This window comes from Triticum urartu, chromosome 3 (assembly GCF_003073215.2).
Source record: "Triticum urartu cultivar G1812 chromosome 3, Tu2.1, whole genome shotgun sequence".
Classification (NCBI taxonomy): Eukaryota; Viridiplantae; Streptophyta; class Magnoliopsida; order Poales; family Poaceae; genus Triticum; species Triticum urartu.
Window position 1 is genome coordinate 719,466,180 of NC_053024.1, and position 15,668 is coordinate 719,481,847.

Here is a 15,668-nt window from a genome sequence, read left to right on the forward strand (position 1 = left end):
TACTTGCCTTGCTGACGATCCGCGTAACCTAGGGACTCCAAATAATATGCTTCGCACTCCGGGAATTCCATCACAAACAAACAATAGCATACATAAGCAACAAGCAGAGATGCACGGTTAAAACTCAAATAAGAGAGATTGACCAGAAAGTTCAACTTAAGAACTCCGGTTTGCAAAAAGAATCAAATCGAACGGAGCAACGAAACTCAAACGGCGAAAGAAACAAGATTCGTTTACTAATCTGAACTAAAGTCATATTTTACAGTACCAAAATCTTGTTCAAGTTGGTTAAGCGGAAAGAGGGTCTCGAGACGAAGATCTAGGCGTTTGAATCGCCTGATTCCGACTAACGAGCGAAAAGATAAACTGAAATGAAAATCGGATCAGAAATCGCGAACGAGAATAATCGCAGAAAAATTCGATAAAAGAAAACTGACGAACAGACTAACGAATGAGCATTCATTAGCTGTAACTAACGGGCAAAACCTGTTCGTTAAAACGAACATACGGACGAACGTCCGCTAAATAAAAGAACCGGGAAAAACCGGTGAACCGATCTAAAAAAACGAACTAGGGGTTTTTCAAAAAAAAACTGAATCTGTTTTTTTAACCGGGCGGCGGCGAACGGCGTGTTACCTCTCCGGCGAGGCGGGGCTCGGGCGGCGGGGCAGCGGGCGTGCAGGGCGGCGGGGCGAGGGCGAGGCGGCGCGGCGCTGCAGCGGCAGCGGCGAGGCGCGGGAGCGGGAGCGGGCGGCGCGGCTCGGGAGGCGGCGGCGCGGCGCGGTTTGGTGGTGGTGGTGGCGGGGTGGCGCGGTATATAAGGGGGGGAGAGGTGGCTTGGAGGAGGGGGCAAGGCGGCGGCGGTGGAGGAGTCCGGCTCGGACTCCGATCCGAGTCGGGGCGATGGCGCGCGTGACTCCGCGCGGGAGACGGCGGCGGCGGCGGTTGGGCCGGCCCGGCTGGGTTTGGCCCAGTCGGCGCTTAGGAGTTCCCTTTTTTTAAAATAATTTCGCCGAACAGAAAAAATAAATCCTAGAAAATAAAATAAAAATCTAAAAATGCCAAAATAAATTTTCACCGTCTAAATAAAATATTTAGAACAAGATGAACATTTTCTTGGACCTAAATGCAGTTTTCAAAAACGTGCAATTTTTCTAATGCAAACAAAATTGCAATAAAATCCAAATAAAATCAAATAAATGATTTTAATAGTTTTCCTCCAATATTTCATTTATTTTGGAGAAGTCATATTATCTCCTCTCATATATTTTTTAATTATGAAATATTTTCGGAGAGAAAAATAATTAAAACCAAAATCCTCGTTTCACTATTTGATGAAAATCAAATAAGGAAACCGGGAAATCCCCAACTCTCTCCGTGGGTCCTTGAGTTGCTTAGGATTTCGAGGATTGCTTAACGAATGCAATAAAATATGATATGCAAGAATGACCTATGTATAACATTCCAAATTGAAAATTTGGGATGTTACAACGTATGTAGTAAAATTTGGGCTGATAGAGTGATTGGTTTTAGAGGTCTCAACATCATCTATGAATGAGACAAGATAACCTTTCTTCTCACAATTAAGCTCGAAGCCATAGATGTAGTATGTGTTGTCTACAACCTTCCGAGTATTTCTTGAAGATAAGAAATTAATAAGATGACAATTATAAATAAATAAGTTTAGTACCGATGAACACCAAATATTTTTAAATTAACAATATAAATTACTTAACATAACAAATTAGTTTGACAAACTCACATCTAGGCAAAACTGGAGGCATATCCACATCCACCCAGATGTCGATATTGTCATCATCATCCTAATCTTCAAGACGGATATCAAATCTTATTTGCATACCCTCCTCAAATCCATATGCCTTGCAGAGAGCTTCCCAATTAGAGCAACCAAAATGGGATTGATTGATGTCATTGTACAGCTTAACCTGAAACTCATAACGATGTTTATTTCTTAAGTGAGCCCTCCTCGTCTCCATATTCTCAAAGTCTTTGAAACCAAGCTTCTCCAATACATATGGTCTAGAATGGCATGAGATGTACTAATCGAATTGGAAAATATCCAGAAATTACACGTTGAACAAAAGAAGCACAAGTGATGATATTAATTACGATGAAATGCTTGACGTTGCCTATCGTACAAACATCAAAGGTCTCTTCCAGCTTCACGGTGAAAAACCTATCATTTTGTAGCTGAGGAAACCTGTCGCACAAACCCCCAGTCATCATAGTAGTACCCGCACTCTGGGATCCCATCATCATCGGACATCTCCTATGTTCAAAATTCAAAGATTACAACTCGATGGCAAAACCCAAAATGTCGTTTAATGCTCTTTCCGGCAAATCCAAGCCACTCGATATTTACTACATTCTAGCACAAGTCATGCTCAAATCCATGGAAAATTCCGGCATGACCTTTGCTAAAAAAAGGACATATCGAGCGCCTGAAATTTGCCAGAACAGAAATTAATCAACACTCTGGCAAAACATAGGCCACTCGAAGGTGTTCTCCAGCAAAACCCTATAAGCTATCAAGTAAATATCCAATTTGAATATAAATTACTGTCTACTTCTTGAATCATAGAAAAATGTCATAATTTCACAATATAACTTAGAGTTTGATTGCTAAAATTCCTATTACTAAATTTGATACCTAAAAATTTGTCATATAGCATTCCAATACATTTCTATAATTCAAAATGTATATCTACATTCTACAACAAAATTCTACCTATCTATACTATTGAAAAATCTTACATTCAATACTAGAAGCATACTAAATCAAAGTGTTACATATCAAGTACTATCAACTAAAACCTAACTGTGTGTAGGAGGGGAGGTAGGATGGGCTATGGATGGAGGAGGGGTTGTTGATGGAGGAGGAGGGGAGGCTAGAGGAGGGAGGAGTAGGGGGTGGGATGAGGGGAGGAGGAGTGGGGCGAAGGAGGGGGGAGGGGCAGCTAGAGGAGGGAGGAGAAGGAGGAGGCTTACCGAGGCCGAGGGATGGCGGCGACGCCGGCAGCAATGCGGCGACAGTGGCGGCAATGCGGCGACGGCGGTGATTGTAGGAGGAGGTTGACGGCCGCGACGGTGACAGTGAGAGAGGGAGAGTGAGGAAATGGGCAGGGCGGGGGGATAAGGCCGTCTTAGCAATAGCGCAGGCCATGGACCGGCGCTACTACAATCAAGTTAGCAGTAGCGCGGTCACCACAGGGGTGCTACTACTATACCTAGCCTGTTGGCAACAGTGTGGCAATTATAGTAGTAGCGATTTTTATTCTAGCCGCGCTACTGGTATGTAAATAGCAGTAGCGCCCTATGTACACACGTGCTACTGCTAATGAGCAATAGCGCCCCCATTTATCCTGCGCTACTATTAAGCTTCTGTGTATAAGGTTTTCCCTAGTAGTGTAGGATGCAAGTATCAAGCGTGATAACATTGTGTAAATATAATAATCAGACCTTCGTGGCATCACACTCTTATGCCTCGCACAGTGGGAGAATCATTGATGTATATTGTAGTACAATCAATAATAAGCCGATGTGGCACAACAATTAATAAAGAGAGGTCATATTAGAATCATGCTCTATTACAGTATCATGACACATAGATCCAGCAAAAAACTAGTAAAAATACACCTTCTAAACAGCTTTGCATCAAACAATTATAGACAAATAAAGATGATGATAATAGGACACTAATTTTTAGTGTTATGCATTATGCTGTTAGCATCGTAAACTAGTTTCCTATAAATTATACTATTGAATAATTGTTTATGCTATGATGCCTTATCAAGTAGCTTACATAGATGGACCCAAAATATGAGTTGCAACTAGACATATTTATTTCATGATATATAATCAGAAAGGGGACAATTGCTTTGTAATAAATTTTTGACTTAGGGTTATGAAAAATACATAAACATCGCTTAGATAGACCTATTTTGGTTCCATTGGCGTTCTATGCGGAAGTGCCATAAGAGAGAGCGCTGACCACTTTTTTGTCGGTTTAAAAGATGGTCGCGTGTAATTTTAGGCATGCACTGAGAACATGGTTTATTTCCTTTAATACCATCTGAAGTATACCAAAGTTGAATGATAAGCTTTACAAAATTAGGTAATTCTTCTTACTTAGTGCCTAGCATGCACGTGTATTTAGCATGTCAGGTATTATGTAGCTAGAATTATAGATTTACCAAAAATTACTTCAACAAATTTAACAACTATAGATGAAAAAAGAGGTAACGTAGTTCAATGGCCGTGAATGTTCTTCTAATTTAAAGGGAGCCATATATCTTCAATTTCATTTTAAGAATTATAGGAAACTTGCCCAGTTTATTTCTAGGTTAGTTGTTCGAAACCACCTGCCTTGGACATTTACTGTTATGGGAAATGGACAACAAATTTATTTTTCCTCTAGGCCAGGAACAAGACCAGGCTTAATTAGGTCCTAGCAAACAACCTACAGATATGTCCATTAGGGTCCGCATGCATAGCTTGATGGAAGCCTTGATGATTTTGTACAATGTATTATGTGCATCTTTTGTGGACCTCGTTCATGGGGCCTCTTAGGTTTTATTTCTTGATAGAGTTGATTGAGTTGTGTCGACACACCCATCAAAAGGATGATAGATCCAACTACCAGCCGATCTGCTTCACAACCGAGCCTAGGATGCAAGTAGCAAGCGTGCTATCATTGTGTAAATCTAATAATGGGACCTTCATAGCGTGACGTTCTTATGCCTTGCGCAATGGCAGTACAATCGATAATAAGCCAATGTAGCACAACAATTAATAAAGAGAGGTCATATTACAATCATGCTCTACTACAGTATCATAGCACATGGATCCAGAAAAACTAATAAAAAGAGACCTTGTAAATAGCTTCGTATTAAGAATTTATAAATAAATAAATATGGTGATACTTGAATACTTTTTTATAATGTTATGCATTATGGTGTTAGTATCATAAACTAGTATTCCATAATTTATACTACTTTATGATTGTTTATGCTATGACGCATTATCAAGTACCATAACTACATGGCGCTAAAATATGACTTGCAACTAGATATATTTATCTGATGATATCTAATTACTAATGGGACAATTTTTTTGTAATAAAGTTTTGAATTAGGTTTATAAAAAATACGTAAACATCATTGAATGGCCTATCTTCATTCCATTGGCGTTGTAAGCGGAAGAGCCATTAGTGAGACTGCTGAGCACTTTTTTTTCTGGTTTAATAGATGATCACGTGAAACTTTAGTCATGTAGTGAGAGCATGCTTTATTTCCTTTTGTACCATCTAAAGTATAACCAAGTTGAACGATAAGTTTTATAAAATAAAGTAATTCTTCTTCCTTTGTCGCTAGAATGCACGTATATTTAGCTTATCAGGAATAATGTAGCCAGAATTATAGATTTACCAAAAATTACTTCAACGCATTTACGAACTATAGATGGAAAAGGTGGTATTAGTTAGTTCAACAGTCGTGAATATTCTTTTAATTTACTGATCAATATATTTTCAGTTTCATTTAAAGGATTCTAGTAAACTTGCCCAATTTATTTCTAGGTTGTTGGAAACCACCTGCCTTGGACATTTACCGTTATGGGAACTAGACAACACATTTAGTTTTCCTCTGTGCATGGAAAAAGACGAGGATTAGGCTGACCATAGTGGTAGTATCTTAGCCGGTATCATGCACTTGGGAATAGCAAACAAGCCGATGTGGCAGAAAATTAAAGAAGAGAGAGAGGGTTAGAGTAACACAGGTAAATGTCGTATCATGTTAAATGATCTATTACTTTGTGTCTTGCATGACAATAAATATGATCATCTATGATATTACTATATGATACTATGCACTATCATGGTAGTATCATACACTAGTATCATATACATGATACTATGATATGATACTCCCCACTATGAGTAGTCTTAGGTCCTAGCAGAAAACCAACAGATATGCCCATTAGAGTTGACATGCATAGCTTGATGGCAACCTTGATGATTTCGCACAATATATTGTATTCATCTTTTGTGGACCTCGTTCATGGGGCCTCTTAGGCTTGATTTCTGGACAGACCTGATTGAGTGTGTGGACACACCCATCAAGAGGATGCCAGATCCAACTACCGGCCGGTCCGCTTGACCACCGAGCCTATGATGCAAGTAGCAAGCGTTATATCATTTTGTAAATCTAATAATGGGACCACCGAGCCTTGCACAATGGGAGATTCATTGATGTATATTACGATACAATCGATACTACGCCAATGTTGCACAACAGTTAATAAAGAGAGGTCATATAAATCATGCTCTATAACAATATCATGGCACATAGATCGAACTAATAAAAAGAGACCTTTTAGATAGTTGTGCATCAAGAATTTATAAATAAATAAATATGATGATACTTGAATACTTGTTTGTATGTTATGCATTATGGTGTTAGTATCATAAACTAGTATTCCATAATTTATACTACTTTATGATTGTTTATGCTACGATGCCTTATCAATTACTACCTCCGTCCTGGTTTACAGTCCGGTAGGCAGTGTAGGCGCGTACGTGTTTACAAGGCCTTTGCCTCGATCGAACGCCCCACGCCTGTACGTCTCCCAAAGCGCAGTTATGTCCTCTCTCAATCCTCAGCCTTTAGTAAACAGATGTGGGCCAATCCATGGGAGAGAGAAAGTACTGATTTCCCGGAACTACATCTGCATGCACGCATGCGAGTGGAATTATTAGGGGGTGGAAACCAAAGTGTTGCATGCAATAACTGCCTGCGTTTGCTTTGCTAGAAAATCATGCGTCTTTGGAGTCAGATTTCTGCCTTGATCCATGCGTCTTGGTCGAGGGGACCTGTAAACCCGGACGGAGATAGTACATATTAATTTACTGATCAATATATTTTCAACTAGACATATTTATTTGATGATATGTAATTAATAACGAGCAATTGCTTTGTAATAAAGTTTGAACTTAGGGTTATAAAAAAATACGTAAGCATCGCTTTGAATGGCCTATTTTTATTCCATTGTCATTCTGGGTGGAAGTCGGAAGAGCCGTAAGAGAGACCGCTGACCGCTTTTTTGCCGCTTTAATAGATGGTCGCGTAAAATTTTAGTCATGCATTGAGAGCATGGTTTATTTCCGTTTGTATCATCCAAAGTATAACCAAGTTGAACATGTATTAAGCTTCTCAAGAATAATGTAGCCAGAATTATAGATTTTCCAAACATTACTTATGCACATATAAGAACTATAGATGGAGAAAGAGGTGTTATGTATTTCAATGGCCGCGAATATTCTTCAAATTTAAAGAGGGCAATATTATCTTCAATTTTATTTTAAGGATTATTCGAAATGTGCTCAAATTATTTCTAAGTTAGGTGTTCGAAACCACCTGCCTTGGACATTTGTCGTTATGGGCAATGGACAACACATTGATTTTTCCTCTAGGCCAGGGAAAAGATATGCCAATTAGTGCCCGCATGCATGCCTTGTTGGCACAGCAAATATGCCAATTAGAATCTGCACGCATGTCTAGATGGCAGCCTTGATGATTTCGTACAATGTACTACTACCTCCGTCCGGGATTATTAGTCCCGTCGGCAACACACGTGTGCACGGTTTTACAAGGCCCCTGCCAGGAAAGCCCCATGATTTTCTCTCCGAATTAATATCGCATGTAGATTTAAAGCCTTGGACGATGCAAGGAACAGCTTGCGCATTCATCTTTAACCAGTCTGATTGGCCATGCAGCTACGATTACGGTGCGCATGCGAGGAAAAGCACAGGAGCAGTTAGGCCCCTCCCAGTGCTCCATCTTGTACAGGTGCTAAGCCTCCCACGTAGAAAAAAATCTGATCTGGCATGTTATTTAAGAGAAAAGAGATGAGTGTTGTGACCCAGAAAGAAACAATGCTAAGCGCATGAACCTAGGCAAAACATTTAAAGGAAAAAAATCCACCAATACATGAAGAGCTTTAGTTGCTAAATCATTAAATGGAGCAAGCTTAGCAACCATAAGTTAAGCACCTATGCATTGGGGAGTATAGTTGCTAAGCTATTTAATGTGCTTAGCACCTCATCTAAGCACCCATGCATTGGGAGCAGCCTTAGGCTGGTCACAATGGGCAAGAACATAGTCTAGTAACTTACACACTTCCCTAGACTATGTTACTACCTCCACAGTGGGTAGGAAAATCTATGTAATGTCATGCAACAATTTATTTATTAAGCTATAGACTCATTGTTTCTTGGAGTGTGTGATGTTCCGATAACTTAGCTAGTTACCACAAGCACCTCTCTCTTCATTAAATATGTGACACATAAGCAAAGTTGTATTGGAGTGTGTGATGTTAATCCTAAATTCCTCTCCATTGTGACCAGCCTTACTGCGAGCCCGGGTGGCCTGGTTTATCGTCTTTAAATACTTGATTAACTACTGGCCCTAATCAAAGCTATATCTTCACGTTCGAGGCTCCCTTGGTCTTTATGTTTTGGTCCAGGGGCCCAATAAACCCGAACGGAGGTAGTATTATATATGTATTTTGTGGACCTGCTTCATGGGACCTTATGTTTGATTGCTGGACAGACTTGATTGAGTTGTCTCGGCACAACCAGCAAGAGGATTGTAGATCCAACTACCAGCCAGTCCGCTAGACCACCGAGCCTAGGAAGCAAGTAACAAGCGTAATCTCATTGTGTAAATCTAATAATGGGACCTTTGTTGCACCACCTTCTTATGCCTCACACAATGGGAAATTCGTTGATGTATACACTCGGGTTTGAACATCATTGCAGAAGCCTAAAGGTACTCTGAACTGCAGCACAATTGATAATAAGCCGATGTGACATAACAATTAACAAAGAGAGGTCATATAAGTATCATGCTCTATTATTGTATGATGGCACATAGATCTAGAAAAACTAATAAAAATAGACCATGTAAATAGCTTTACATTGAGATGTTAGAAATAAATAAATATGAAGATACTAGGATCTTAGTTTGTAATGTTATGCATTATTGTGTTAGTATCGTAAACGAGTATCCTATAAATTAATGTACCGGGTGATTTTTTATGCTATGACGCCTTATCAAGTACCATACCTATATCACACCAAAATATGAGTTGCAAATAGACATTCTTATAGGATGATATATAATTAATAAGGGACCATTGTCTAGTAATCAGATTTGTACATGGGCTTATACAAATATGTAAACCTCGCATAGAATGTCATATTTTGATTCTATTGGCGATCTGTGCGGAAGAGCCATAAGTCAGACCGCTGACGATGACAAGCCACTGATCCCCGTCGAGACGTTGAAGAAATTTCTCTGTAGCTATGTCGATTCCTTGCTACTCATCAAACAGGGGCCAGAGGTGGATGTCCTCAGGGGGAAGCAACCAACTCTTTTATCCAACAATGGTGCTCAACATAAGCTGGATCCCAGAGTACAACCCAGTTGGATACCTCCCCCATGCGGTGTTGCAAAGCTCAATTTTGATGGTTCCTTTGTACATGCAGATGGAAAGTATGATCCTGCGTGATCACACGGGTGCGGTTATCTACGCGGCATGCAGATGGATCCAGAACTGCCTGGGCACACTGGAGCCGGAGTTATCGGCGTGTGAGGAGGGCCTGAATCTGGCATTGCACTGGACTCCCTTACCTATCCAGATGGAGACAGACTGTGTGGATATCTTGAAGTCCTTTAATCGGGTTCAAATGGAAGATCAAGGAATATGTTTCAGGTGACGGTTGTCTCGGAGATGCTGCAAGAAAGATCAATGCAAATAACAAAAATCGGTAGATCGCAGAATAAGGCTGCACATGCTATGGCAGCGATGGGTCGTGGTCAACAGTGTACAGCTTATTGGTTAGAAAATTCTCCCCAGGAGATTAGTATTGCCATTTCAAACGATTGAACTCCCACTGCTGATTATATGAAATGAAATGATTTCCCCTGCAAAAAAAGAGCGCTGACAATTTTTTTCCGGCTTAACAGATGGTCACGACAAATTTTTTAGTCATGGATTGATATCATCTTTCATTACTTTTGTACCGTCCAAATTGTCAACAAGTATGACGATAAGGTTTAAAAAATTAGGTAATTCTTCTTCCTTAGTGGCTGGCATGCACGCATATTTAGCTTGTCAAGAATAACGAAGCCAACTAGAATTATAGATTTACCAAAAAAATACTTCAAAGCATATAATAACTATAGATCGAGAAAGAGGTATTATGTAATTCAGTGGCTGTGAATATTCTTCAAACTTAAAGGGAGCAATACTAGCTTCAATTTCATTTTAAGGATTATAGGAAATTTTGCCCATTTATTTCGTACTTAGTTGTTCGAAACCACCTTGATTTGATATTTACCATTATGGGAAATGGCCAACACAATGATTTTTTACATTAGGCCAGGTAAAACCGGGCTCAGGTCCTAGCACACAACAAATAGATATGCCCAGTAGAGTCCATATTCATGCATGATGGCTGCCATGATGATTTTGTACAATGTATAATATGCATCTTTTGTGGAGTTCCTTTGTGGGACCTTATGATTGATTTCTAGACATACTTGATTGAGTTTTGTCGGCACGCCCATCAAAAGGATGCTAGATCCACCTACCGGCCGATCCACTTGACCATCGAGCCTAGTAAGCAAGTAACACGTGTAATCTCAACATGTAAATCCAATGGGGCCTTCGTGGCGTCAAATTCTTAAGCCTCACACAACGGGAGATTCAGTGATGTATATTGCAGTACAATCGCACAATAATTAGTAAATAAAGGTCATATCGGTATCATGCTCTATTATTTTTTCATGGCACATAGATCCATACAAACTGGTAAAAATAGACCCTGTAAATAGTTTTGCATTGAGATTTTAGAAATAAATAAATATGATGATACTAGGATATTAGTTTGTATTGTTATGCATTATGGTGTTAGTATCGTAAAGTAGCATCCTATAAATTATATTACCGCATGATTTTTTATGCTATGACACCTTATCAAGTACTATACCTATATGGCAGCAAAATATGAGTTGCAAATAGACATATTTATATGATGATATCTAATTAATACTGGTACCCATGTCTTGTAATCAAATTTCAATGTAGGCTTAAACAAAATACGTAAACATCGCTTAGAAAGTCCTATTTTGATTCCATTGGCGTTCTATGCAGAAGAGCCATAAGAGAGGCCACTTACCACTTTTTTCTCGGCTTAACAGTTGGTCACACGAAATTTTAGTCATGCATTGAGAACATGGTTTATTCCTTTTGTACCATCCAAATTATAACCAGGTTGAACAATAAGGTTTAAAATATGACGTATTTTTTCTTCCATAGTGGCTCGCATGCACATGTATTTAGCATGTCAACAATAATGAAGCCAACTAGAATTATAGATTTACCAAAAATTACTTCAGAGTATATAAGAACTGTTGATCGAGAAAGAGATATTAGGTAGTTCAATGGTCGTGAATATTCTTCGAATTTAAAGGGAGCAATACTTTCATTTTAAGGATTGTAGAAAATTTCTCCATTTTATTTCGAACATAGTTGTTCGAAACTACCTGCCTTGGATATTTACCATTATGGGCAATGGACAACACATTGATTTTTACTCTAGGCCAAGAAAAAGACCATGCTCAGGTCCTAGCATGCAACTGACAGATAAGCCCAGTAGAGCCCACATGATGGCTTGATGGCAGCCCTGATGATTTCGTAAAATGTATTATATGTATCTTTTGTGGTCCTTTTTCATGGGGCCATAGAGACAAGTTAGAACTTTGATGCAAATTGTTCAATCTTATTTGAGCTTGTTAAAACTTTTGTAATCCTCTAGAATGCATTGCCATGATTTCTACAAAAAGCAAAAATAGAATAAAGAAGTTCTCTGAAACTTGATGGTTCTCACTCTTTAGATTTTTCTTAAATAAATAGTAATGAAGTGGCGCGACCCCATAGTGTTGGAAATAATAGGCTTGATAGTTGTTGATGTTTCGAAGTTCCCATATTATATGCCAAACATTTTCCTTGTGAATCAAATTATGATATCGCATTATGCATGACACCACTGTGGCGTTCCATCGGGTGCCACTAATTTCGCTGGCCAACGAACGATCCTAATGGAGGAAACTCCTGGATTCCGGCTATGAGTTGATTAAACATTTGTAACAGAAATGTTATGATGGGCAAGAGTTTTGGCTATCTTATGGGCTCGCGTTGCAAGCAAAAGATGGAACACTTCTCTGGCTAATAGGAGAGATCGTGATACCGAAAAGGGAAAAATTGGTAATGGTTACGATTGTTCTTCTTAGCCTACACAGTCCGATGGACATATACCACCTTTTTGGCCCACTATCCATATTAAGAGATAGATTTTCTGAGATATCAATAACTAAAGTTTGCACTTAGTGAGACTTGAGTAGATGGAATGAGTGGGTAGCATCACAAAAACTTTATTTCTATTTGCGTTTGACATCTTTTGGTGCGCAGTTTTTACCTTACAAAAACAAAAGTTAAAAAACATAATAAGTGCAATAAGAGGATCACAAGTCTTTTTCAAGCTAGATTAACTTTTGACATGGGGCATAGAAGTTTTTGATGAATCTCTAGAGATTGGAATATATATAACTGAGGTTGTGTTGCCTTGTATACATGTGAGCTATCTTATTTTGAGTTTGCAGGAACAATAAGGATACAAGGCATTGATTGTAAGCTAGACGATGACATATTATTATTATTATTATTATCAACTATCTTACTCGAGGACGAGCAAGTTTTTAGCATGGGGGTGTTGATGAGTGGATTCTATATAGTGTTTCGAGCCTACTTTTTCAATATAAAATTCCTCATCGGTTGTTTCCATTCATTTCCTTGTGAGCTTTGCACAACTAGAAGTTTTTGTAGGAGTTTTTTAGTTTTCCTTGCCTTTGTTCTGTGCGTAGGTATTCCGGATATTTAGGAACAAAGCGCGGTGAAAGGAGCCAAGAGGTAGCAATATGGAGATGTTACATGCATGCACCAGGACTTAGCAATACTGAAGGGTGGAAAAGTGATATTTTCCATCACAGGATAATAAAGATCCAAAACCATGGGGTAGTAGTCCTCTTCCATACGAATCCAGCGAGCCGAAGAACACCTCGATAGGAGTGCATATGAGGAAATGGCGTCCAAAATACTAAAGGTGTCCACAGACTTTAACGACGATTACTAGGACGGTCATGACGAACGTACCGAATGACTGTACCATCCTCCGTTCCGTGCATAAAGGCAAACTGAATCCCTTTTGTGAAGGCCCGATGGACATATTTGGTGCGGAGCTTTCCAGAAACATGAAACCGACCTAGCTGTCTGATGGCATCGATCTACGTGGACACCAATTCGTTGTGATTCCAAGTGCAGAGTGATGTAGCAATCGTGTTTTCCCCACAAGGGTGACTCAAGAGTTTTTATCGAACTTTCGGGGAAATCCTTGAATGGCCTTCTCTTTCCTCTTTAAGCAACCTACAGAGCGAGAGAACATGTCTTATGTTCCTAACTCCACCAAGTGGTTTTCAAGCACAAGGTTTCGTGAATAGCATTGAAAACAAACGAATAAAATAAAATAAATTTGGGAATCTGGTTGTTTTTATCGTGTTATCATCGCTGTACTGAGAGTTTGCGTGCTATTACAAGTTCAGGCTTCTGGTTTACTATATTGTACTACACGGGTGCCCCCATTAAAAGTTATATTTTAGGGGAGTACTCTGCGCCGATCGACCGGACGAACGCCTAGCCGCCGGTCCTGTGTGAGCCGTCCGATTCAGCTGCTTGCAACCGTTTGATGGAGCACGTCTCTCCCATGAGCGACTATTTAATATGTGTACGTATTTTGATTTGTAGCAGCGATGGCACGCGTTCGCCGCAGGGCTCGTAGCTAACCATCATTGGCTCACCGCGTCACTCCTCCTCTCAGGGCATCACCGGCCGTCGACACCGGCCGCCTGTGCAGCTCGCCGTGGGGATGTTTGTAGCATCATCGTCTGCCCGTTCATAGCGTGACCTAGCCGACGAAGAAAAAAGCTACCTGGCCGTTGTCGCAGAATCCGTCGAATCAACGCCGAACCCTGCCATGGACACACGAGGCGAAATACATCGAAGCACCATCGGCCTATCTTCGTTCGCCGCACTCACAAAGCCGTTGGTGATCGGAGTACCGTCGTTGTTGATGCCTCCGTACGTGGTGGTCGCCATCGCAGCACCGAGTCATCGCCGTCCTAGCGCGCCGATCACCGCACCCTATGCACCGTCGCACGGCTCCGGCGCCGATCACCATTGCACCCTATGCAACCAGCACCGAAAAATGCTACAACCGGCGGCCAAGAAAGCTACGAGAGCTGTCATTTTTTGCTACAACCAGTGAAATTTAGGGTTGTGACCAGCGCGCAGAAGAGCTGCAACCAGCAACGAAAAATGCTACAACCGGCTACGACTTAGGTTGGCGGCACTCCTTGACGAGAGAATCACGGCTTGGGGTCTCGTCGTAGAAGTCGCCCACGGCCTTGACGCGCCAGCCCTGCTAGTGTTTCTGACAGGATGCACAAGATAACTAATTAAATCGGCCGATTGTTGTAGTATATAAGCAAAATCCACGCAGGTATACAACAAAAACAAGTGAATCGATTGCAGATCTTCCAAAGAGAGACATATCACATATGCTACGACCTATACACATCAGAAATTATTTAATCTATGCTACGACTATCACATATGACGAACTGCAGCAAATAGATTGATGCGCGTATACAAGAATACGCAGCCTCGGCGGACATCACTAGCCGGATCTGGGACAAACTGGGAAAACGCGGTCATGTTTACGGCAGTGAGGTCATCTTCTACAAGAACAGTTATATGTTTAGTGAAAGTTAAATTTAAGGTTTAATATATATGTATGAAAAAAATACCAAGATTATAAGATAAATATTATTATAATCACCATAAATAGTGGCGGCCGCCTCCTCTTCCAAGAAAGAAAGTTAGGGTTCCTGCCTCTCGCCGGCCGCCTCAGGTCCGCCTCGTCCCCGGTGGCCTAGGGCCATGGAGGTGCGGTCGATCCTCGCAAGGGCTGGCGGGAGGGCTCCGTTTTTAGTCATTTTTGCAGTCTTGTTAGGGTTTGTGTCCTGCTCTGGAAGGCGAGACGGCGGCGGCTCCCTGAAGATGGAATAAAGGTCTCCCCGCCTAGCCCCCGTTCCGGCGGTGTGTCGAGCATCGTTGGTGGGCATGTGGGGGTATGTCCCCGGCGGATCTATCTTTGGTGGATTTGCTGGGATCTCGTCGTTGTTCGTCTATGTTCGTGTGTGTTCGGGTTTGATCCTTCCAATCTATGTCATTCTTCATCGGCGGCGGTTGTTGTTCTGGTGCGCTGGTCCTATAGGGCCTTAGCACAATGACTTCCCGAATATCTAATACAATAAGTTGTGCCTGACTCCAGCGATGGAGGGGCAATGACGGCAGCGCGCCTTCGGCTTGCTTTGGTGCTTGTACTCGTCGCTAGGTGGTCTACAGATCCGGATGTAATTTTTATTTTTAGTGTTCGTTGTACTGTCATGATTGAAAATGAATAGATCAGA